This window comes from Myodes glareolus, chromosome 9 (genome assembly GCF_982192425.1).
Source record: "Myodes glareolus chromosome 9, mMyoGla1.1, whole genome shotgun sequence".
Lineage (NCBI taxonomy): Eukaryota > Metazoa > Chordata > Mammalia > Rodentia > Cricetidae > Myodes > Myodes glareolus.
This window is the reverse complement of record NC_142034.1, coordinates 94,819,064-94,844,409: the sequence shown is the minus strand read 5'-3', so window position 1 is coordinate 94,844,409 and position 25,346 is coordinate 94,819,064. Positions and strand designations below refer to the sequence as shown.

Sequence of the window (25,346 nt, the reverse complement as noted above, 5' to 3'; positions counted from 1 at the left end):
TGCTCAAAATCCTAGCGTACTGAGGAGGCTATGCAGGGCTCTTGATGGCTCTGGAGGCTAGCCAGTCTGCTGGGGTTCAGAGGCAGGACCACACCCTCGGGAGAGTTTGACCACATGCTTCATCTCCAGATGGGCTGTGGGCAGGGCCTAACCAGAAGCACAGCCAAAGGCCTGGCTTTTGGGAATTTGGGCTGTTTCTGCCACCAAGATGTGATGAGTGACAGCCCAACGAGGCTGGGAAGACCCTCAGGTAGATGCGGGCCGTCAAGCCCTGCTGCACAGCCTACTTCAGGGGACATTTGGTGCTGACTTTTCAGAAACGATGAGCCTATCTAAATGTGGTGCCCAGCAACAGGATCTGGTCGAGGCTTCTGGGACATAAGGCAAGGACCCATCTTCTGGCTTCGAGGCTGAGAATTCCTTTCATACTGCCTAATCTGAGCCACATTGTGCGTGCTTTTGGCTGGAAGAGCAGTACAGAAACAGTCAGTCAACCAAAACAGTTAATGCAAAACTGTTGCCAGAAGCATTTCATACACGAGCCTTCTGATTAAGGGGAAAACGAAATCTCCAGTCAGGCAATTGAGAACAATCAGAGATCTTGTTCTCGCTGTCTTTCTGCTCCCAGAGCTCCACACCGGGCCCCTCACTGGAAGAGAGAGCTGGCCTGACTCGACAGCCTCCCACGGTCAGATCCTATCTTCCTTCTTCCGTCTTCTATGAGGGAGGACAGGATATCTGATGGGAAGCTGATCCCGAGACAAAGGCTCTGACTGCCGCAGGGAAAGCCTGTCCCTCACAGAGGAGCACAGCGGCTGCACAGCAGGGGGGGATTCTGCCAACCACAACGGTTCCGGGGTGTGGGGGGGGAGCATCCGGAGACTGTCTGGCCCCTTGCTCTCACTGTCTGGACTTGAATTGGAAAGAGGGGGATGGGGGGCGGGGAGATGGTGCTCTTTAGCAGGAATGACAGAAGAGGCCCTCATGTTTCTTCACTAGCTAGTCCTGTATGGGGTACGAGAGAGGAGAGACATGGACATAGGAATATGGTGGGCAAGACACGGGACCTGAAGCCAGACAGTGCCAATCTTAAGGAGTTCAGTAGATCCTCATGGTATCTGCAGAAATAAACCTCAGGGGTCAGAAAGGACGGGAGGAACCAATCTAGTGAGGAGGTGATGGTCTTTATTGGTGAAGATCGGGATGATGGCTATGATGGTGATAACAGTGAGGGTAGTGATAACAGTGAAAGTTATGGTTGTGGTGACAGTTTCCGCTGAATGCTTTTAAAACGTTTAGTGCTACACAGCTGTTCAATCAGTGGTTCTTGTGTCCAAGTAACCATGCCAACACCTTTAATTACAGATGAGTAAGCCAAGGGTGAGAAGGGGTCGAGTTACTCAGGTTGATCTGCCCATGGTATGCACGCATATTGGCCCTGTGGAGCAGAGGGAGAGAGCATCCCTTGGGTCAAGCTCTCCAGGGCATAGATGTAGGAGGTAAAACAGCAGGACCTCTGTAAAATATTCTGCCCCTGAATGTGGGTGACTGCACATTTGATGGCCGTCACTCATGCGACTCGATTGTTGAATTCCTCCTAAGGGAGCGGCTCCCAGGCAAGCCTACCTGATGAGGTGTGCTCTTCTAGGGGAGTCTTCATTTGGGGGCAGTAAGAATGTTCTGGGACTGCCAGGGGTAACGTTTGAACGCTAGTGGATTGGACTAAATGCCACTGAGCCGTGCACTCTTGAGTGGTTAGTTTTATGTAATACGACTATTGCCTGTATAAAAATAAATAAAAAGCGGCAGAAGGTGTTAGAGAGAGATCTGCTGGCCCAGAGGAAGCAATCAGTTGAGTGAGGACTGTGGGGGTCACCAGGCAGTTTCTAAGAGCAGAAAGAGGCTCAGGACTATCAGCTACCAAGCACAAAGGGACTCTCGGCCTACAGTGCAAGGAATTAAATTCTTCCCTCAACTGAGTGAGTTTGAAGAGAGCCATAGCCTCATAGTCACCATAACCCTGACCAATTCCTGTACCGCAGCCTTGTGAAACCTGAGGCAGGAAACATCATTCAGCCATCTAGAATTCACGACCCCCAACAAACGAGAATAAATGGGTACTGTTTTATTTTTTAATTAAAAAAAAAACCAAAAAACAAAAACAAAAATGGCTGAATTTTTGATCACTTGTTAGGCAGCACAGAAAACTCAAGCAATAGGGTAAGCCAACCAGGAAGAATGCTCTCGAAAAAAGAGCAATTCTTCAGTGATGAGATGTGGGGAGGAACTGGAAAATCTTGGGTGGTGAATCCTTTCATGCAGGTAGCTTTTGCCCATGGGCCTCCATAGTGACGGCTCTCCCAGATCACCTGCCTGCAACACCTCCCCCAACACTGTTCCCAGCTGGTGCCCCGCTGGGCAGGACCCCAGACAGAGGTGCAGTTCTATTTTCATTAAATACCATCGGCTAGGTATTACTTCTGGTTGGAAGCCATTGTTTCTTCTCTGTCCTATTGTAAATACAAATTATTTAAGATGAGGGCTGGTCTACAGGAGATGGGAAGGCTGTTTCAGAGGCCTCTCCAGACATGCCCACACGGGGAGCCCCCTGGTGGCATGTAGGTGACAAAGGGAAGCAAAGCTAGGGCTAAGACAAGCCATGCCTCAGCTGGGTGTGGAGGCTTACGCCTCTAATGTCAGCTCTTAGAAATGGAGGCAGATCAGAGCTGCTCCAGCAGTTTGTGCGAGGCCCTGAGTTCAATCCCAGCATGGGAAAGAAAGTTCAAGGCCAGTCTGAGCTATCTCAACAAATAACAGGACAAACCAACTCACAGACCATGTCCTTACTCTGGTGTGATGTCCCTATGGACAGGCAGAGGGTGGCTGCGTCCTTGGAGGGTGGCATAAAGTATACATCACCTTAGCAATAGTTCTGCTCCTGTGTCACACCTGTAATGACCTCATGCCTTTCCCTTTCGTGTGCTGGTGACGGAACTAAGGGCCTGGTGCGTGGTAGGCAGGTGACCCAGTTTGCTTGCTTTTTCCTTCCTTCCTTCCTTCCTTCCTTCCTTCCTTCCTTCCTTCCTTCCTTCCTTCTTTCCTTCCTCCCTTCCTTCCTTCCTCCCTTCCTTCCTTCTTTGGTTATTTTTGGTTCTTGAGTAGGGTTTCTCTGTATAACAGTCCTGGCTGTCCTGGAATTCGCTCTGTAGACCAGGCTGGTCTAAAACTCAGAGATCTGCCTGCCCTTGCCTCCCAAGTGCTGGGATTAAAGGTGTGTGCCACCACTGCCTGGCTCTAGTTTGCTTTCTATGGCTGTGATAAAACATTCTGACCAGAAGCAACTTGGAGAGGAAAGGGTTTATTTCACCTTACAGGTTGCAGTCCTTTACTGAGAGAGCTGGGGCAGGGACTCAGCGGGCATCTGGAGTCAGGAACCAAAGGAGAGGTCACGGAGGGGTGCTGCCTGTGGCTTGCTCTCTCTCTCTCTGTGCTCACTCAGATTGCTTTATTTTCCTCTCTCTCTCTCTCTCTCTCTCTCTCTCTCTCTCTCCCTTCCTTTCTTTTTGGTTTTTTCGAGACAGGGTTTCTCTGTATAACAGTCCTAGCTGTCCTGGAACTAGCTCTTGTAGACCAGGCTGGCCTCAGACTCACAGGGATTCACCTGCCTCTGCCTCCTGAGTGCTGGGATTAAAGGCATGCACCACCACTGCCAGGCTCTTTTTTATTTCTTTATTTTACATCCCGACCTCAGCTTCCCCTCCCTCCTCTCCTCCCAGTCCCTCCCTTACACCTCCCTTCTGCCCATTTCCCAACCTACCCCTTCATTTCTATTCAGAAAAGGGCAGGCCTCCCATTGATAGCAACCAGCCATGGCACACGAAGTTGCAGTAAGACTAAAGACTAAGTACTTCCCCTTGTATTAAGGCTGAGCAGCAATCCAAGACCACCTGCCTAGAGATGGCATTGCCCACAGTTAAGTCACACCCCCAATCCATCACTAATCAAGAAAATGCACTACAGACTTGCCTACAGGCAGATCTTATGGGGTATTTTTTTTCAATCCCAATCTTTCAAATGACTCTAGCTTGTGTCAAGTTGACATAAAACTAACCAGGTTAACACTAAATTTTGCACAGTAAGTGAAATGGATGACATTACTATTAACTGGGTTAAGTCTTCAGAGCTCTTATTAGGATCAGGGAAGCTGTGGAAGGAGCGGGCACAGTGGCAGAAGGGACCGGCTCTGTTTCTGCGGACATCCAGATAACGTGTCCAGTCAGAAGTGGAGCTTGACGGCCGAGGAGAGGCCGTCTTCTTGGGTTTTATCTTGGGAGCACCACGAACCGTGGAGCTGTTGTCTCTAATCCAAGGAGAGAAGGCACACAGCGGAAAGAGAAAGGAAGATACAGCATCCTTGAACAGCCCCTCCCCAGCACCTCAGTGAGAGTCAGATACTGCAGTAGGGCAGCCAGCCATGAATTAACACAGGAGGGCAATCAGGAGAGTGCTTCCCTGGGCTCCAAGGGAAAGGCCCTGGAGAAGGTGGGAGGTGGCAGCACTGGGGTCAACCCATCAGTAGAGTGCCCGCATTTCACTCTTGTGACTGTGGATGTTTGAGGCTGACCTGCTCAGTGAAGGATGTTTAACACTTTCTTCAGCTGCTACTGGATAGAGACCAGCAGCACTCCCCCAAGGACACCTAATGGTGCCTTCAGCTTGTCCCATGGTGGGAGGAGCAACAAAATCCCCACTGGCTGTCAGGTGCATTTAGTGGCATGGAGCCCAGTCCCAGCCACCTCTCATTCACTCTCTGGCGAGGGTGGAATCCCTATCCTGGACAGATGAGATTTACAGCAGTGACTGGTTACATGACTCATGGTCCAGAGAGGACACCACAGAGCATCAGAGCCTGGGGGTGTGGCTCTGGGGAGCAGGGGAAGCAGCAGGACTGCAGGTGCTCCTGTATCCTGAAGGATACAGATGCTTTGGGAGCCTTGCTCAGAAACAGGGAGGAGCCATGTGCAGCTGGATTTACAGAGTTGCTGGCTGCTGCTCCTATCTCAGATGGAGATTAGGGAGGGGAGCTGGTAGTGTGGCCATTCTGGGCATTTTTGCTTTTGGATACTCACAAAACACATGATGGTGCGTCCTATGAAGTCATCACAGTTTCATAAGAGCTGTACAGTAGGAGCACACTTTCCTTAGCTGGTTTGCAGGGAACCCCAGGATGGATGCGGCATGCGTGAATGAGCATGGGACTTCAGCCACCGCAGCCTGGAGCTAGGTGGGGTTGTTCCTGTCTCTCTCGCTCTCCTCCAGTGCCGCAGCTGATTGCCTTTTCTGGATGGAGTTCACCTGTGCAAATATTTGTGGTTGGCCCAGCCAGCTGCTGCTAGGTCCCTTGGGGCTTCGGGCTGCTGTTGATGGAAAGCTGAATTTTGGAAGAGTGTGTCTTATACACTTTGTTCTGTTTGTCCTCCCCCCTCCCCTGGGCACTGGCACTGTTTATGCTCCCCTACACAGCATGCACGCACACAAGGCTCTATTTTAAGAGTAATTAAGGACACACAATGTTCTATGCACGGAATGGAAACACACAATTGGAAGGTACAGTTCACAGCTGGTCAGGGGAAGACCTGCATTTATCAGTCCGGTGCTCTGTCCCACAGGAGAAGGCACCGGCGGAGTTTCCTTGCTAGTCCATAGCTTGCTGCATTGTCTTTTGTTCTGTCTGTGACAATGCCCGTCTGCTGCTCCTGCTCAGGTTCCAATAGCTGCAGCAAGGAAAGCTACGATGACGTTCTAAGACACCATTCAGAGCATGCAAAAGGCCCTGAGCTTGATCTCTCATTCCTGGGGGGTGGGGGAGAAGGATTCTTTGAGAGTAAGCTTATGTGCTTTCTGAGGCCACAGGTTGATGCTTAATGTGTGTGTTTTATATTTTGTATTTTGGTTTTTTGAGACAGGGTTTCTCTATGTTCTGGCTGTCCTGGAACTCACTCAGTAGACCAGGCTGGTCTCAAACTCACAGAGATCCACCTGCTTCTGCCTCCTGAGTGCTGGGATTAAAGGTGTGTGCCATCGCTGCCTGGCTGAATGTATTTTCTGATTGCTCTCCACCTTACTTATTTTGTGATGTGTGTGTATGTGTGTATGTGTGTGTGTGTGTTTATATGTGTGTTCTCAGATGCCACAGATTGCTTATAAAGTTCAGAGGGCAACCTTCAGGAGTTGGCCCTCTCCTTCCTCTATGTGGGTTCTGGGGATGGAACTCAAGTCATCAGGCTTGGGGATAAAGGCTCCCTTTATTCAGGGAGGCATCCCCCTGCCCCATCCACCTTATATTTTGAGACAGGAACTCACCATATATATCGAACCTGGAACTGACCAGTTCAGTTGGCCCTAGGGATCTTCTTGTCTCCCCCCCTTCGGTGGTGGGATTATGACTGTGCACCACGGCACCCTGCATTTGTGTGGGTACTGTGGTCTGACAAAGGTTTGCATGGCAAGTACTTCGGCCACAGAGCCGGTCTCCCAGCCCCCAAGAAGATCTACTGGACCGAAAAGGGGTTTTCCCTCTTTCTTTTGGTAGCTAAGCTGCAATGAAGTGTGTGCTGAAAAGGGAATGTTTAAACACCCTTGCTGTGGGCAGCAACGCCAAGAGGAGAGCGTGGGACCCAGGAGTAGTTTCCCCAGTTCTGATCCTTGAGTCCAGGCTGCAGAGGAGCTTGTCCTTTTGTGCCTTGAGTGGATGGGCAGGAAATCAATGGTTTCGCTTTGCTGACAACAATGTTCCTGACAACTCCAGAACAGGAGACCATTAAAATACCGCAGGCACGATTGTTCTCTATGAAGATGTAACTATCGATTTAACAGTTATAGGGATGAAATGTGGGAAAGACAAGTGACAGCTAGGGTCCCCAGAGCAGCTTCCTGGAGCCGAGCAGCCAGCTTGTAGGGCTGCGGGGGTGGGGGTGGGGGCTAAGCTTTTCTCTTTTTTTTTGTTACATTTTATGATTTAAAACATTGTTGCATTTACAAACTGTCGGTGTGAGTATACGCCACAGGCATTCAGGTGTCTACAGAGACCAGCAGAGGGTGCTGGATACCGTGCCGCAGGAGTCACAGGCTTTTGTGAGCCCCTGGGAACAGTTCTTGGGTCCTTTACAAAAAGTACTATGAACTCTTAACTGCTGAGCATCTCTCCAGCTTCCTTCACACACAAACACACACACACACACACACACACACACACACACACACAGAGCCAGGTGTGCTGGTATACCACACCTTTAATTCCAGCCAGCAGAGGCAGGTGGAATCTCTGTGAATGTGGCCAGCCTGGTCTTCATAGCCAATTCCAGGTAGGCTGGGATTATGTAGAGTGAGATTCTCTCAAAAACTAAAAAAACCACAACACAACTATTCCTAAAGGAGTTTTGCAGTCAAGAGGCCAGCAGTGACTGTGGAGGAATGTTAGACTTGGAGACGGAAGAGCTGAACAGATTGTTCTAAGTGAAGTTGCTGTCGTAGCTTGTTCCTGTATTCACAGCCTTCTCCAGATGCCTCCTGTTTCCTTTTTCTCTTTCTTGAGACAGGCTCTCGTCTGAAGCCTGGGCTGGCAGGGATCTTTCTGCCTCAGCCTCCCAAGTGCTCAGAGCGCAGGCTTGAGCCTCTACACAGGATCGCCTTCCTCTTGGTCCCTCACCATCTCTAAAGTTTTGTGATTAACAACTCAGGAGGCGGGGTTGTGCTCCACTGCTATTCATATACTTTGTTACCTTTTAACCGGTCATTCATGAACTCAGCATTCATCAGTGGGCTGAGGCTTCCGTTAGGGTTCTGTGTAAGTTCCTTGGAGTGTCCTCCACTGCATGATCAGACTTGCACTGAAGAGGACCCTCCAAATCTTCCCTCCCTCCTTCTCTCCATCCCCGTTCCCTCCTTCTCCCCTCCCTCTCTTTCTCTGCAGTGCCAGAGATTTCACATGGGGACTTGCACTGTTGAGGCGAGCACTCTGCCACTGAGCTACATTCCCCAGGCACCCGATCAGTTTTTACTTTGAGACAGGGTGTTGCTTAGTTGTCCCAGGCCGTCTTGGTCTTACTCTGCAGCCCTGGTTGCCCTTGGTCTTATATTCTTTCTTCTTTAGCCTTCCCTGGGCTGGTATTTCAGACCTGTGCCACCAGGCTTGGCTCAGGCAAAGTCTTCATAAAGAGACTTGATATAGGAGACCCAAGAAACTAAATGGCCATGTTAAGGTGATACAATGATGCCTGTATATCCCTGGATGAGAGAGAGAGATGACCTTTGGGCTCTGCTCCCTGTCTGAGGCTCTGGTCACAACTGTGATTTTAGATGGAAAGTCACCCTGGTCTTCAAGCTCACATGACTGCCACCAGCGTGTCACTTTTGTCAAAAGGAATGTATGCAATTATAGAGGAGGCATGGCTGGCTGGGAACCAATTATAACGAACACTTCAGATATCCGCCGCACAGCAGAAACATGTGTCCCATCGATTGGTGACAATCATTTCTGGAATCTGTGCCCCTCAGGTCCCGTTTTCTACACCTTTGGGGACCTTTGTGAAATGTCAGCCTCTGTGCCTTTGCAGAGCTCACTCCTTGTAGCCTTTGCTCTGCCACACACACCTGGCTCTTGTGCAAAGAGAACCCAGGGCATATCTTCTGCTGCTAGTATTTGCTTTGTCCTCATTCTCCCCTGGCACGTAAAATGACTTAAGAAAGCAGCACTAACAGAAATACAGCCCCAGAGGCACAGCCCAGCGATTAAGCAATGCTTTTCTCCCATGGCTGGGCTCCATGCATGTGGGGAGGCAGGATCTCTGGCTACGAGGCTTGTTTTTGCCCATTCATGACAGCACAGGGGTTTTCCATCTGAGTCAATGACTGAATGGGTGCCTGAGCCCAATTCCTGAATTGTTCTACCAGTAAGGTTTAGGGGGTGTTGGATCTTGCAGGGTGAAGTTTGTTCCTCTGCCCCACAGCCTGAGGGCATCAACATGAGGCAGTGGGACAGAGATCATGAGTCTGTGTCATTTATCTCTGGAGCCTATGGCAAGGCCTGACTATGAGTTGAATTGTGTGTGTGTGTGTACACATTCATGTGTGTGCATGTACATATATATTTGCATGTTTATGTGTATGTGTATTTGTGCCTATACTCATGTGTGTATGTGAATTTATTGGGCAGGAGACGGGATGTGAGAGTGTGCCTCAGCTTGTGGAAGACCGAGGCTAACTTGCAGGCATCTGTTGTTCCCTTCCATCACGTGGGCCCTAGGCATCGAGCTCAGTCTAATCAGGCTTCAGACACCTTCATCTGCCGAGCCATCTCATCAGCTCCTATCTTTACCTTCCTCCTTTTCTATTCTAAAGAAAACAAACACGAATCACTTAATTTTTTTTTAACTCAAAAGAAACACCAAATAGGGTAAGAAATTAAATATAAACTAGGCAGTGAGCAGTGGCGCATGCCTTTAATCCCAGCACTTGGGAGGCAGAGGCAGGGGAATCTTTAAATTCAAGGCCAGCCTGGTCTACAGAGAGAATTCCAAGACAGCCAGGGCAACACAGAGAAACTCTGTTTTGAAAGCCAAAAACAAGAAAGAGAGCAAGAGGGATTAAATATAAACACAAGTTCTACCCCAACTCTATTATCCAAGGCAGTATAAACCAAATGGACTCTTGGAAGGAAATACCACTTGGTCAAAAGAGCCCCTATTTCCCCTCCCCCTTTTTTAAAAAAGAAAGTTTTTTTTTTTTGGTTTGTTTTCTTTTCATTTGTTTGTTATTTGTTTTTGAGACAAGGTTTTTCTATGTAGCCCTGGCTGTTCTGGAACTCACTCTGTAGACCAGGATGGCCTTGAACTCAGAGACGCTCACGATTACTAAGCCATGCCTTTGGCTCCTTGTTTAATAAATATTTTGTTGTTTTGAGGGCCATTGAGATAGCTTAGAAGGCAAGAGCATTTGCTGCCAAGTCTGACCTGAGTTTGATTCCCCAGGACCTATGTGGTAGGGAAGAGAACTGATTCTCACAAGCATTCCTCTGACACACACACACACACATACCACACATACACACATATACACACACCACACCACACAATACATTCATACACACACCACACACATATACACACATATACACATATACACACACCACATCACACAATACATTCATACACACACCACACCACACCACACCACACACATATACACACATATACACATACCACACCACACAATACATTCATACACACACCACACCACACCACACAATACATTCATACACACACCACACCACACACATACACACATATATACACACACCACACCACACACACACACACATATGAATGCACACATACATACATACACACACACAATAAATGTTAAAAAAAATGATTTTAGGCAGTCTTTCTCTTTCGCCAAGGCTGGCCTCAGGTCATGACAATTTTCTCGCCTTAGTTTCACAAGTGCCAGAATTACAGGAGTGAGCCACCTTGCCTGGCTTGCCTTTGGTCTTTTTTAGGGGCAGAGGCTGAGACAGGATCATAATATATAAGCCAGGCTGGCCTTGAAATCTCCATCCTCCTGCCTTAGCCTCCTGAGTGTTAGGATTGCAGGAATGAGCCACTGTGGTCGTCTGGGTACTTTTATGTAACACTGGGAAGCATTCAGCGTAGTTCAATGCTTACCAACAGGTTTGGAGAGTCATTTGAGGCTGGCGGAACGTTACAGATATTTTGTATAACGCACACCTGTGACCTACTTTTCAAGAAGCCTATATTGGATCCCACCCCAGAAATTCTGGTTTGATTGGTCTAGGGCGTGACTTGGCCCTCTCGAGTGATTTCCACTGCAGCCCTGGCTGAGGGCCTGTTTCTCAAGCTTTAGAGTCCTGAGAGGGGAGAGAGCAGGGTCAGAGAGGTCTCACAGGAGGAGTGAAGATGAGGCTGAGCCTAGAAGGAAAAGCAGCGGAGAGGGGCAAACTCCGTGTTCTTGCACCTCACACCTGGAATCTTTTGGGTACAACGTTGGGAAAACAGTACAGGGAGGCCTCTGGACAAGGAGGGCTGCCTGCTGTTGGCTTTTCCCATGCCGGGAAGTTTGGCAGACTCAGACCCTCAGGCTCCTCCCAGGCTGTAGAATCAGAATCGACCTTGTAACAAGACTACTGAATGTTCCAAACGTGGGACGATACACACCACAGCTGGCTGTGGTGGAGCACATCTTGAAGATGCACAGCACATCTGGCCATGGTAGAGCACACCTGGAAGATGCACATCACAGCTGGCTGTGGTGGAGCACACCTGGAAGATGTACAGCACAGCTGGCTGTGGTAGTACACACTTGGAAGATGTACAACACAGATGGCCATGGTGGAGCACACCTGGAAGACGTACAGCACAGCTGGCTATGGTAGTACACACCTGGAAGATGTACAGCACAGCTGGCTGTGGTAGTACACACCTGGAGGAAGTACAACACAACTGGCCGTGGTGGAGCACACCTGGAAGATGTACAACACAACTGGCCGTGGTGGAGCACACCTGGAAGATGCACAGCACAGCTGGCCGTGGTGGAAAACATCTGGAAGATGCATAGCACAGCTGGCCGTGGTGGAACACACCTGGAAGATGTACAGCACAGCTGGTCGTGGTGGTGCACACCTGGAATACCACCTGGAATACCAGCACTTTGGGGTGGAGGTGGGAGGATCAGGAGTTCAGGGTCATTTTCAGGTCATTTTCAGGGTTAAGCGTTCTCATAACACTTTCATCAACTGATCAATGCACAACCTGGTTCTTGTGTAGAAGCCTTTTTGGTATTTTATTGATTGATTGATTGTTGGTTGTTTGTAGAAAGGAGTTGCGGGCAGGCATGCTTTTCATCCTGCCCAGCTCCCGCACGGCTAGCTTAGCCCCAGAAATAATAACACATAAGTTGTATTCATTTAAATACTGCCTGGCCCATTATCTCTACAGAGTTAGTTACTGGCTAACTCTCACATCTTGATTAACCCATTTCTAATAATCTATATCACACCACGAGGTGTGGCTTACCGGGAAAGATTTAGCATGTCTGACCTGGTGGCTGGCTCCATGGCTTCTGCCTCATTGCCCTCTTCCCAGCATTCTGTTCTGTTTACTCTGCCTACCTAATTTTCTGTCCTATCAGAGGGCCAAGGCAGTCTCTTTATTGACCAATGAAAATAACACAATAGACAGATAACCCTCCTCCATCATTTCCCCTTTTTCTGTTTTAACAAAAAAGAAAGGCTTTCATTTTAACATAGTAAAATTACATATAACAAAACAGTTATCAAGCAAGAATTACAGTCACAATATTTATAACTATATCTTCATCATAATAATAGAAAACTATAACTATGACTATCCATTCTTTAACTCCATCAAAGACTCCAGAAGGATATAATATTACCTAAGTAAACAAGTAAGCAACTTCCAAAACTCTAGAAATGACAGAGACATCTCGCTGCCTGGACAGTCACCCAAAGTTCCTCTGTATCGTTGGGGCACCCATCTTCAGCCTTCAGGCCCATAATATCCAGAGACATTTTCATGAAGCAGGAAATTTCAAAGGCAATTTAGTCACTATCTGCTGTGTCCTGCAGAATGTCTCGCAGACTCTTTCATGAATCAGGAACTCCGAAATATCATCTCACCTTTAGGCAAGTTTAGCAGTCCTCTCTCTGCAGGTTCTCTGTGTCCAGTTTATATAACAGTCCAGGCAAGAGCAGTTTCTTGCCCAAATGGCTAACCAACTCCATAAGGAGCCTCTTCGATGCCCATCTTCCTCTTGAAGTAGATTGGTGCTGCCAGGAGCAGACATGTCTCATTGTCCTAAGTTATTAAAACATTAAATGCTATGTTCTGTAGTCTTTGAAAGATATGAAGAATGTCTCTCTGAAATATATCTATGCACATCTACAAAATCAAACTAACATTACTACAAGCTTGACTATTATCGATGATCATCCATTAACAACCTATATTTTTAATTATACATTACATTTTTAAAATGAACTACACAATCACAATACATCAGTCAAGATCAGAAATATATATACATATAACAAAATTGACCTTAAAATCCATACCAATGAAATTATTCATATCTATATCATATCCCCCTTTAAATGTATAAGAACATTTATAAACAATATTTGGGAATATGGACGTAGTTATTTCTCTCCAAACTTCTTCCTGCTGTATAGGGGCGCAGTTAATCAGGTCTTTCATGGTATAACCTGTCTGCCAGGTTCATCTTAGTCGGCAGTTGAGTGAAGAAATTTTTTGAGGGTGTTCACAGAAACCTTTCAGGAGGGCGTGGTCTATCATAGGTCCCCTTAAGACTATCAGCGCCCCCAACCAGCAGGAAGTAGCCTGAAATACTACACCCACATTCCCAACAAATGGATTATGGGTATTTTCCTTTGTTTAAAAAAAAAAGAGAGGGAAATGGTGCGGGAGAATTATCTGTATTCTGTCAATCATATTTTAATAAAACGCTGATTGGTCAGGCAGGCAGTATAGGCGGGAAAGCCAGACAGGAAGTAGGGGTGGAGCAAAGAGACTGGGAGTATTCTGGAAGCAGAAGCTCTCTCTCAGCCATTCCTGTACAGACCACCGAAGAGGCAACATGTAAGCTGTCACACCGAGAAAGGTACTGAGCCCATGTGACTAACATAGATGAGAATAATGGGTTAATATAAGTTATAAGAGTTAACAAGAAGCCTGACCTAATGGACCAATCAGTTTATAACCTGATATAGACTCCGTGTGATTTTCCTTGGGACTTGCTGGCTTGTTGGGGTACTGGGCGGGACAGAAACCCCAACAAGCTGGCCCTCATGTTACAGTTGTTGTTGTTTTACCCTGAGGTAGGGTCTCAATATGTAAGTCTGACTGTTCTGGAACTTGCTTTATAGACCAGTGTATACGACAACCACTTGTTCGTTTTTCAGCTGCCCAGACCTGAATAATAACACAGAAACTATATTAACTACAACACTGTTTGACCAATAGCTTAGCTATTATATATAGCTAACTCTTATATTTTAAATTAACCCATTTCTATTAATCTGTGTATTGGCACAAGGCTGTGGCCTACGGTAAGGTTCTAGTAGACAGCATGGTGTCTCACTGACTCCGCCTACTCTCTCTCTGTATCTCTGTTCGAATTTCCCAACTGGCTTTACTCTACTAAGCCACCGGCTGAAACAGCTTCTTTAATATTCATAGCATACAGAGGAGAATCCCACATCAGACCAGCTGGCTTCGAACTCACAGAGATCCGCCTGCCTCTGCCTCTCGAGTGCTGGAATTAAAGGCATACACCACTCCTGTCCAGCGACTTTTACTTCTAAATTTTCTATTTATGTATTTCTAATTATGTAGCCCAGGCTGGCCTTGAACTCACAGCAATCTTACCTTAGTCTCCAGAGAACTGGGATTACTACTTCAGACTTAAAAAACAATTTAAGTTTTTAGAAAGGACCTCACCCATGACTGGCCTTGACCTTGCTTCGTAGACGAGGATGACTTTGAACTTCCAACCTTTTTGCCTCTGTCTGTGAAGTACTAGACTTACAGGTATGGACACAGTGCCCAGTGTATGTGGTGCTGGGATCAACCAGGGACCTCCTGGTGCTGGGAATGTTTTCTACAAACTAAGCCATATCTCCAGCGTTCAGCCCTGTCTTGTAGATTTATTAGTATTGATCATAAGTACAGCAGAACTATATCTCATGCTTGGATAAAACTTTTTTTCACCTATGTATTTTTTAAATAATTTAAGAAACCTAACAATTTTATACTTAAGTCATATCCTTCTCCTCTTATGAACTCTAAATAGTATTTCTGTACTTGAGGGCTATTTTACTTATCTTTATTATTGTTATTTTTTTAGTCAGGGTCTTAGGTAACCAGGCTGGCTTAGAACTCATCACACCATGTAGCCAAACATGACTGTGCAGGTCCTTGCTTTTCTGCCCCCACCTCCAAAGTGCTGGAATTATAGAAATTTACCACTGTCCTGAGCTCCTCCTGGTATTTTGAAATATATTATGAATTGTTAGGAACTATAGACACATTTATGGCACCATCAACTCCTATGGTCTACTGTTCCTATCTAGGGGATTTTGGTACCCATTACAACATCTCTCTCCCTCCTCCGGCTGTAGTAACCATTATCTGTTATTCTGCTCTCTCCTCCAGGGAGAGCGCATGGCATTTGTCTTCCTGTGTCTGGCTTATGTCACTTTCCATAATACGACTCTCTTCAGTGGTGGATAGGCAGATTGGAATTGGTGCTAGGCCAAGCCCCCATTTTTTCCTTAGTATCGTTGTTATGTTGGACTCTAGTGTCCAAACCGAGGAGTCACCCCCAGAGACCACCATTCATATACCACAGCCGATGCAAAAGCATGAGGATTTTATTAATTCTGTCATGACAGGGTCCCTCAGCATTCGAGAAGCCGAGAGACCCCGAATAGCTGGTACAGTCTACTTTTAAAGGAGAAGGCCCCATAGAAACAAGAGGGGTTGTTCCTTGATCATTATGATTGGCTTGTTCGAAAAGGGCTAATACCAATAATTGGCTGGAGAGCTACTGTCAGATCAGATGAGGTAAGAAGTCATTTTGACCCCGTTTCCCAGGGGACTGAGTCAAAACTTACGTGTATGGGTAATTGTTCAGGAACTGAGTACGTGCATGTGTAGCTGTTAGGTCCTTGGTTCCCAGGGGAGGAGGGGAAGCACTAAGGCATGAAGGCTGAGAGGGTTCAGAAATGGCTTCAGAATTGTCTTAAAGTCATACAGTTACTGCCTAACAGGAACCAAGAAAGACACCTGGAGCCATGGGAGGCTCCTCTTCCATCCCAGTCCAGGTTCCTCAAGGCCAGCAGGCGCTGGCTCCTAAGAGCAGGGGAATGCTCAACTGAGCTTATGGACAAGAGGACACCTATCCGTAGAGCCATTTTCTAACCAGTGGGGAAAGCTCTAACCAAACATTTCTTTTTAAGGAATAAAAGGGAAAACTGCTCAGTCTTGTTGGGCATCTTATTGACTATCTGCAGAATAGAATGGGTGCATTAAGATCTGAGAGTTCCTTCTCTGAAACCTGAAGTTGTCGAGGGAGTGGAAGGTCCACCACTTTGAAATTTGATAAGAATCTATCATTCAAACAGCATGAGTATGTGGATAGCGCCAGAGGAGAACACAAGCCAGATGCTCTTCAGTTGTGCAGTGATAATTTCATTCTGCGGACCGGACAGGAAAGACTGATAGTGGTAAGTGGCTAGTGGTTCACTTTTGTTTTTGTTGTTTTGTTTTTGTATTTGAATGTTTATTGATAATTCTTTCTGTTCTCAATCTTTCATGCAGTGCCGGTATTGAACCCAGGGCCTTTTGCATGCCAGGTAAATATCTGCTAATTCAGCTATATCCCAGCATCGTTTACCTTTATAAAGCATCAATATCAGCACCCCAGTAACTAGACATCCTCATCAGTGTTGGTTGCATCTGGGAACACACTTGGGCATCCCACCTGCACTGGCTAGTTTTTTATCAACTTGACACAAGTTAGTGCTACCTGAAAGAAGGGAACCTCAGTAGAGAGAATGCCTCCTTAAGATCTGGCTATAAGACATTTTCTTATTTAGTGATTGACGTAGGAGGGCCCTGTCTGTTGTGGGTGGTGCCATCCTTGAGCTTGTGGTCCTGGATTCTATAAGAAAGCAGGCTGTCTGAGCAAACCACGTGGAACAAACCAGTAAGCAGTTTCCCTGCATGGCTTCTGCATCAGCTCCTGCCTCCAGGTTCCTGACCTGCTTGAGTTCCTGCTCTGGCTTCCCTCAGTGATGCAAGTGTAAGCTAAGTATACATTTTCTCCCCAAGTTGCTTTGGTTGTGGTGTTTCATGCAATAGGTGTCCAGTTAGGACATCACCCTTCTCCTCCCTGCCTGGTCACTGAGGCTGGACCAAAAGAGGAAGTGCTGCTTTCTACCCAGGCGGTCAGCTCTAGAGCTCTCAGAACAGGAGGAGCAAGATTTAACAATTCAGGGCTGAGATTTCTTCAGTTCATCTCCATATCCCTGTGGCCCAAGCAACTCAGTCAGACATAACAGAATTTCTTCTGTAAAGACCTGATCATTGGGCTTATGAGGAAATCTCTGCAGAGGGCTGGAGTTGCAGCTCAGTGGGTAGAGAACTTGCCTGGCATGCAGGAAGTACTGGATCTCATACCAAGCACCATATAAATTGTATGTGGTGGTGCAGGCTGTAATTTCAGCACTCCGTAGGTGGAGGCAGGAGGATCAGGAGTTCAAGGTCATCCTCAGCTACAGACTAAAGTTCATGGCCATCCTGGAGTACGTTAAGACCCTGTTTCAAAGGCTAGGAAAAAAGAGAGAGAAAAGTATCACCAGGTGGTGGTAGTGAAAGACTCCCGTGGGCGTCTTCCCTCGGGAGAGACCCCGTGTCCAAAGATCAGTCGAAAACACGCAGCCGGATGCAAATAGCAAGAGGTTTATTGGATACACAGGTACCTGGGGCTGCAAAGTCTCTCAGAGGACTTGCGCGCCCCCAGGTTGGGGGTGAGGGGTTCTTATAGGAGAGCAAAAAGCGAGGTTTACAGAAGAGGTTTACAGAAGCAAGATGCAGGGTGGTAAATTTTTAACCTAAATAACAATGAGGGGACTACTCAGCGGTTTATTGTTCCTCTCATCCTGCCTCCCCCTCTCCTGGCTGGCGACCAGATGTCTGATTGCACAGCCCCTGACTCGTGAGAGCCCCGCTTTATACGTGACTCAGGCCTCGCAATCCTCTCTTTCTTTGTTTCTATGACCAATCCATAAATCTCCTGTCTTGCAGCCAGATAAGGCTGTCCTTACTCTAACCTCAGGTATCTTTGCTCAGCATTCCGGAGGCCCTGAATTCCGGAGGCCCTTAATTAAGCCTGTTATTTGCTCAGCATTCCGGAGGTCCTGAGCTAGTTATCTGTGAACCTTTGCAAAACGCTATAACTGTGGTTAAAACGAGGGGTCCTTCAGTAGTAGTGGTGCATCTCTCTCAGGAGGAGAGGCAGGTGGATCTGAGTTTGAGGATCTCTGAGTTTAGTCTATATAGTGAGTCCCAGGACAGCCAGGGCTACACATAGAAACCCTGTCTTGAAAAAAAAAAAAAGAAAAGAAAAGCAAACTAAAACAAAACCTGGAAAATATCTGTGGAAGATAGGGAGTGGAGAGATGACTTAGCAGTTAAGAGTTACAGAGGGCCTGGGTTCAATTCCCAGCATCCAGATGGTGGCCCAACCTCAACTGCAGGGGACCTGACCTCCATGCATACCAAGCATGCATGCGGTACACATACATACATTAGGGCAAAGTTCTCACATACATGCAATAATCTCTGAAGAAGGACTCAAGACAACATGGAGTAGTACAACATATTCCAGCATATCTGAATCACGAGGGGGAATATAACTTTGGAAGACAGACCACAGATTTCTTGCAGTGCCTATCCTGTGCATTGCAGAGGAGGCCAAGGATGTCTTCTGACTGGTGAGTCTCAAAGCATTTGGGGAGCCTGCCGTCTCTCTTGTACTCTCCCAGCTACCCTCTGTTCTTCCCACCCAGACTTCCACATCTCTGAGAATAAGGAAATGCTGGACCCAGAAAAGAGGAAGCATAATTTTAAAAAATCCAAACAACAAATAAAGAAAACCTCAACCCCTGAGCCGTTTGTAAGCCTTGTTTTGTTTTATTTCCGTCATGCCAGAGATTGAGCTCAAGGCTTCCTACAAGCTAGACTAGCACCTCTGTCCCTGCGCTATATCCTTAGCCCCAAGGTTGAGCTATTTAAAGATTTCTTAATTTTTTTTTTTTTAAAGACAGAGTTTCTCTGTGTAACTCTGGATGTCCTGGAAATTGCTCTGTAGACCAGGCTGGTCTTGAATTCACTGAGATCCGCCTGTCTGTGCCTCCTGAGTGCTGGAACTAAAAGTGTGCGCCATCACCAACCAGCTAAACCATTTTATTTATTTGGAACAGGATTGTTGGATCCGAATCTGCACCACCCTCCCGGCACGGTCCGCGCGCTTCCGTGCCAGCCACGAGTTTGGGGCAAAGGCCTGGGGATTGAACAAAAGACACAAAGAGACCTGGGTCATTCGTCAAGAGATAGCCGAATGCCCATTATTTAGCTTTCTGCAAAATTAATATACCTTTCTCCCTGAAGAGGAAATCCCCTCCCAGCCAGACGGGAAAGCACAGCCCGAAGAGCCTGGTGCTGTGTGGAAATACCTACCCAGGCAGGAGGTGGGGGGGGGGGCAGGGAGAGAGCTACAGACAGTGGAGAGGAATCCCCCGGCAGGTGGGAAAATTACCATACCAAAAGTAATACAAAGCCCTGCAGCTAGATCCCAGGCTGGAGCAGAGTGAGTGAGCACAGAAATTAGCAGGAAGCTTGTTGGCTAACCAAAACAGTCCTTGCGATATGCACCTCAAAGAGCAGGGGAAAACCCGGGATCCTACACAGGATCTCACTATGTAGCCTAGCCTAGGATAGCCTGGAACTGGCTATGTAGATCAGGTTTGCTTTGAACTCAGAGTACACTTTCCTTTATTTCCTAAATTCTGGGATTAAAGGCCTACACCAGCCACCATACCTGGTTAAAAATTGAGCTATTTAAAGGAATAATAAACACTTTTTTTTTCTCCTGAGGCAGGGTTTCTCTGTATAGCTGTGGCTGTCCTGGAACTCACTTTGTAGATCAGGCTGGCCAAGAACTCACAGAGATCCGCCTGCCTTCTGCGCCCCCAACACCCAGTGCTGGAATTAAAGGCATGCTCCACCATCCCCAGCAACAAACACTGTTTCTAAAATCCCCAAACAAATTAAAATATATACATCTCACCAGATAGTGGTGACGCATGCCTTTAATCCCAGCACTCCAGAGGCAGAGGCAGGCAGATCTCTGTGGGTTTGAGGTCAGCGTGGTCTACAGAGCAAATTCCAGAACAGGTATTGTTCTTTTAAAAATACCATGAGCGGATGTCCCAGGCAGCTTGTGGAGCAGCTCCAAGTGGCAGCGCCATGCGGCGGGGGGAGTCAGGGTCCCCGGGCGAGCGGCAGAGTCAAACGGCTGGATACGGTGGACGACAGAGTAAATAGACATAAGACTATACATAAAGCTAGACATTTATTACTTAAAGAAAGGAAAACATAGACAAACATAGGAAAAAAGACATATATACACACATGCACGCTCGCGCGAGAGAGAAGATGGCGGCGGGGGGAGGGTCAAAAGTGGCTGGGATGGGCTTGGTTAGTTCTTAAAGTGTCCCAATGGAATAACAACAGGCTCTAAAGCTGCCTAGAGAAACCCTGTCCCTGTCTCAAAAAACCAAAGATTTTATATGTGTGTGTGTATGTATATACAGCAAGCAGTATAGGACCCCGTTGCATACATGTGCCTCCAGCTTTGTCCCCTACAGAGAGACTAAAGAGAATTTCAGATTCCAAACCCATTTCATCCACTCTGATTTCTCCAGATCTCCAGATAACCCTGCTCACTTCTCTTTCTGTGTGCACAATGCCTTGACTTTAACCTAACAAAGAGAAACCCTTGCCCTGGGAAGGCGCTCGCTCAGAATCTGCGTAGAGGAGTTTCTGAGGAGTGTGGAAGGCATGGAATCTGAGTAGAGGAGTTTCTGAGGAGTGTGGAAGGTGTGTTTATTTTTAGCTGGAGTGTGATTGGCAGTGCAGGCTTTCCAAAGAAGGGGGTTGCCAGGAGGATAGTGAGGTGTTTCCCTTACCATGCAATCTCTGTAGAAGGTTCTGGATGCTTAGGGAAATATAATTGGAACATGATTTAATTTTTTTTTTTTTGTAATCCATCATGGTGTATAGTTACACCTCCAACAAGTCACATAGGAAGGCTTACATCCATGACTTAATTTTAAGAATACCACTAAATCTCAGACATGTCTAGCACAGCCCAGGGCCCTGTGAGCACAGCTTGGCTTCCTCCACTGAGGACAGAAAATGAACAACTGGTTCCAGAAACTCATGGCACAGAGCGCCCTGGAGAAGGCTGTGACCTGGACCTTGGGTGGCACCCTTGACAGGTAACACAACATATTGTGCCATTGACTAATGAATGACACTAACTTCAGCCTCCCGAGTGCTGGGATCACAGGGACGTGCCACCACCGCCACACTTGACTTGCCTGGTTTTTGAATTACTGAAAGGTTGGACTGGAGAGATGGGTCAGAGTTTAAGAGCACTTGTTGCTCTTGCAAAGTGCCCAACTTCAATTTCTAGCACCCACCTGAGGGCTCACAACCATCCATAACTCCAGTCCCAGGGGAGCCGATACTCTTTCCTAGGCCTGCATGTGGGCCACGGGCATACATGCAGGCAAGGCACTCATGCACATGAAATAATAAAATAAATAAATATTTAAAAAGTTTGAGGCCATCCTTGGCTACATAGTGAGTTCAAAGTCAGCCTGGGCTACATGAGACCAAGACCCTGTTTTGGGGGGGAAAAAAAAGACTATGAAAAGAAAAATAAATAGCCATTGTTGCTATTCAAAGAGGATGGCAGATAAATATAAAATTCAAAAATTGATAACCCAAATGATTATGAATATGATCAATATCATGAGATAAAGTGATTAACACACAAAATCACAGGAGGTGAAGAGCTGCTGCTGAGTCACAGATAGGCCTGGGGTAGTTTTTATAAAAAAATTGTTGCCAGGCAGTAGAGGCGCACGCCTTTAATTCTAGCACTTAGGAGGCAGAGGCAGGCAGGTCTCTGTGTTTGAGGGCAGTCTGGTCTATCGAGAAACCTTAAAACCTAAAAATCCTAAAAGAGAAAATTTGTTTATTTTTATTTTATGTGAATGACTGTTTATCAAAATGTATGCGTATTCCTGGTGCCCATGGAGGCCAGAAGAAGGTGGGAGTTAGAGATGTCTGGCTGTGAGCCACCCAAACTGAACCTGGGTCCTTTATAAGAGCAGCAAGTGCTTGCAACTGCTGAGCCATCTCTCCAACCCCAGGAAGGAAACCATAAACAGGGACTCCGTGGCTCAGAGGGCGTCAGGCGTGTAGATATAGACTTGTATGATGTGCAAAGGCCCTGGGATAGGAAGGAACTCCAACTGTTCCTAGTTTCCTATAGGAAACCTGGAATGCTGGGCTTGGTGAGCTTAAAGTGAAAACAGGGTCCGGGAGGAGAGGTGGGGTCAGACTGGCTCACGATGCATTGGGGGATCCTGAGCTTACGCAGTTGACAAAATGTAAGACTCCCAGTTAAACTTCAGAGGAGCAGGGAATAAAATTTCATGACTAGGAATATAGCTCAGCCGGCAGAAAGCTGGCTCGGCATGTGCGAAGCCCTGGGTTCAATCTCTAATGTCATATAAAAGTAACCCAGATGGGCTAATACACATCTGTAATCCCAATTCTGAGGTTGTGGAGGCAGGGGTATTGAGAGTTCAGTGTCATTCTTTGCCACACAGGGATTTTGAGGCCAGCCTGGGATGTATGATACCATGTCAAAAAAAAAAGAAGAAGAAGAAGAAGAAAAGAAAAGAAAAAAGAAAAGGAAAAGTTTTTAATATAAGCATGTTTCCTGAATTTCTAGAAACATGTTAGAAATGACTCATTATTTTTCTGAAATCCAAATTCAACTGGACATCCTGTTACTGGTAGAGGTCTGGGTGGGAGTTTCCAGGTTCTTGGTCTCTTGTTCAAAGGACTTAAATAGACTCACACAGATTTGCAAAAGTAGCAAGGAACCATTATTCAAAGGCCATTGTGGCGGAGAGTGGAGGCTGCCACATGAGTGCCCCAGAACTCTGAGCTTTACTGGCTTTATCTCCTCATCCCTTATTTTTGAGACAGAGACTCACAGGGTCCAGGTGGGCCTTGAACTCATTATGTAGCTGAAGATGAACTTGAACTTTAGATCCTTCTGTCTCTACTTTCCAAATGCTGGCATAACAGGCAAGTTCCACTATGCCCAGCCTCTATTTTGAAGCCATTTAAAAACATCTATCAATATCTATCTATCTATCTATCTATCTATCTATCTATCTATCTATCTATCTATCTATCTATCTGCCTATCTACCACCTATCTATGTATCATGTGTGCTCTCAAGTCTGCTCATGCATAAGCCATAGCAAACATGAGAAATCAGAGAACAATTTACAAGAGTTGGTTCTCTCCTTCCACTATGTGGATCCCAGGAATTGACTTCAGGTCTTTAGACTTAGTGGCAAGTATCTTTACCCTTGAGACATCTTTTTTTGTTTGTTTGTTTTTGTTTTTTGAGACAGGGTTTCACTGTCCTGGAACTCCCTCTGTGGACCAGGCTGGCCTTGAAGTCACAGAGAGCCACCTGCCTCTGCCTCCGGGAGTGTTGGGATTAAAGACCCGCGCCACCACCACCCAGCTAAGCATTAACCATTTTGATGTGAACAGTGGCTTGGCAGTTGGCATCAGAAAAGATAGCTTGTAAGCACATCAGCACTGCTAACAGGATTAACTCCACTTCCCAGACCCACTGGCCAGCAGGGGTCCTGCCTGCCCTCCTCCATCACCAACAACCCCATTCCTTTCCTTTGGCTGGTCTTTGCTTTCAATCATTCACTGTAATAGTAAAGTTATTATTGCTATTACTGTTATCATTTTTCAGCTTTCAAGACAGGCTTTCTCTGTGTATCTCTGACTGTCCTGGCCTTGGGTTTGATTACCAGCATCGCCTACACTGGCTGTGGTTTGTCCCTGTCTCAGGCACATGGAGGCAGAAGGCTCAGAAGTTCAATGTCATCCTCTGCTACTTTGTAAGTTCAAGTTCCACTGACAATAAATCCGTTTAGTGATGTATATTTGTAATCCCAGCACTTCAGAAGCAGAGGTAGAAGGGTCATGGGTTCAAGGTCATCCTTGAAACTTAGGGAGTTTGATTGAGACCTTGCCTAAAAGCAAAAAAAAAAAAAAAAAAAAAAAAAAAAAGAAAAAAAGAAAAAAGAAAAAGGAAAAAGAAAAAGAAAAGAAAAGAAAAAAAAGAAGAAAGTGGATTTGTGAGTGGACTGCTGTTCACAAGTTTTACTTTGTTTTGTCATTATTTTCAGGTTTCTCCACTGCCTTGCAGATGCACAGAGAATGACGCAATAAATATGTTTCGCTCACTGGAGAGCTGGCGTGACACGGACAGAAACATGACATTCGAGGTCTTTATTAATGAGTGGCCAAAGCCTTTGAAACCATTTTATGTGTCGTTGGCATTCTGTGAGAGGGCGACCTAAAAATATCCATCGGTTCCCCAGCAGGCCATTCGTCAGCGGCACAGTGTAATTATAATGAGCTTTATTGACATCATAAAAGGGAGTGCCAGGTGGTGTCCATTCCCACTTATTTAATCGAAGGAATGGAAGATTGTGTAATGCTGAGCAAACGTAGCCAGCTGTCAAGTCACAAAAAAAGTTTGTCCTAGCCGTGACCTTGACTCCTAAGATGACCGTTAAAGAGGAAAAGACGTTTACAATGTGAGTGTGAGCAAGGCGGCTGACTTATTTTGTTCTTAGTCAAAGGACTTCTTCATTATTGTGATCTTCGGCATGGCCAGCTCTAAGGCTGGGTGACTGAGCAAATCAGCCCAAGCATCGCGTAAATCGTAAGCTAGGATGCCGACAAAGGCGGAGTCCTGAAATTCTGCTCTACAGCCTTCTGAAGTTAGAGTCAACACGTGGAAACAGAGATTTTCTGTAAAACAATAAATGAAGCCAGGCTACAGACCAGTTTCTGGCCCAATGAGTCAAGATTCAAGTACCAAAATAACATTTAATTTTCAAAATTGTGTGTGTGTGTGTGAATGTGTGTGTGTATAAGTGTGTGCCGCATATGTACATGGATACCTGTGACGTCCAGATGAGAGTGTTAGATCCGCTGAGTCTGGAGTTTCCATCAGTTTCTCAAGGCACTTGTCGAGGGTTCTCGGAACTGAACTCGGGTCTACAGGGCAGCAAGGACTCTCGAACACTGAGTCATCTCCTCAGTCCCCTAAATCTTGACTTTTAAACATGAATTTATTTATTTATTTACTTATTTATTTTGTTTTTTGAGACAATGTTTCTCCGTAGTTTTAGAGCCTGTCCTGGAACTAGCTTTTGCAGACCAGGTTGGCCTCGAACTCACAGAGATCTGCCTGCCTCTGCCTCCCAAGTGCTGGAATTAAAGGCATGCACCACCACCACCACCACCTGGTTTAAACAT

The 25,346-nt window shown here is 46.5% G+C and overlaps 1 long non-coding RNA gene across 1 annotated transcript; it reads left to right on the top strand.

Moving 5' to 3' along the window:
* The first annotated feature begins 19,567 nt into the window (after positions 1-19,567).
* On the top strand, positions 19,568-24,892 carry LOC146892852 (uncharacterized). The gene is made up of 2 exons (XR_015003517.2): positions 19,568-23,914; positions 24,206-24,892. It is a non-coding gene; the product is annotated as an uncharacterized LOC146892852 (long non-coding RNA).
* Positions 24,893-25,346: the final 454 nt, after the last annotated feature.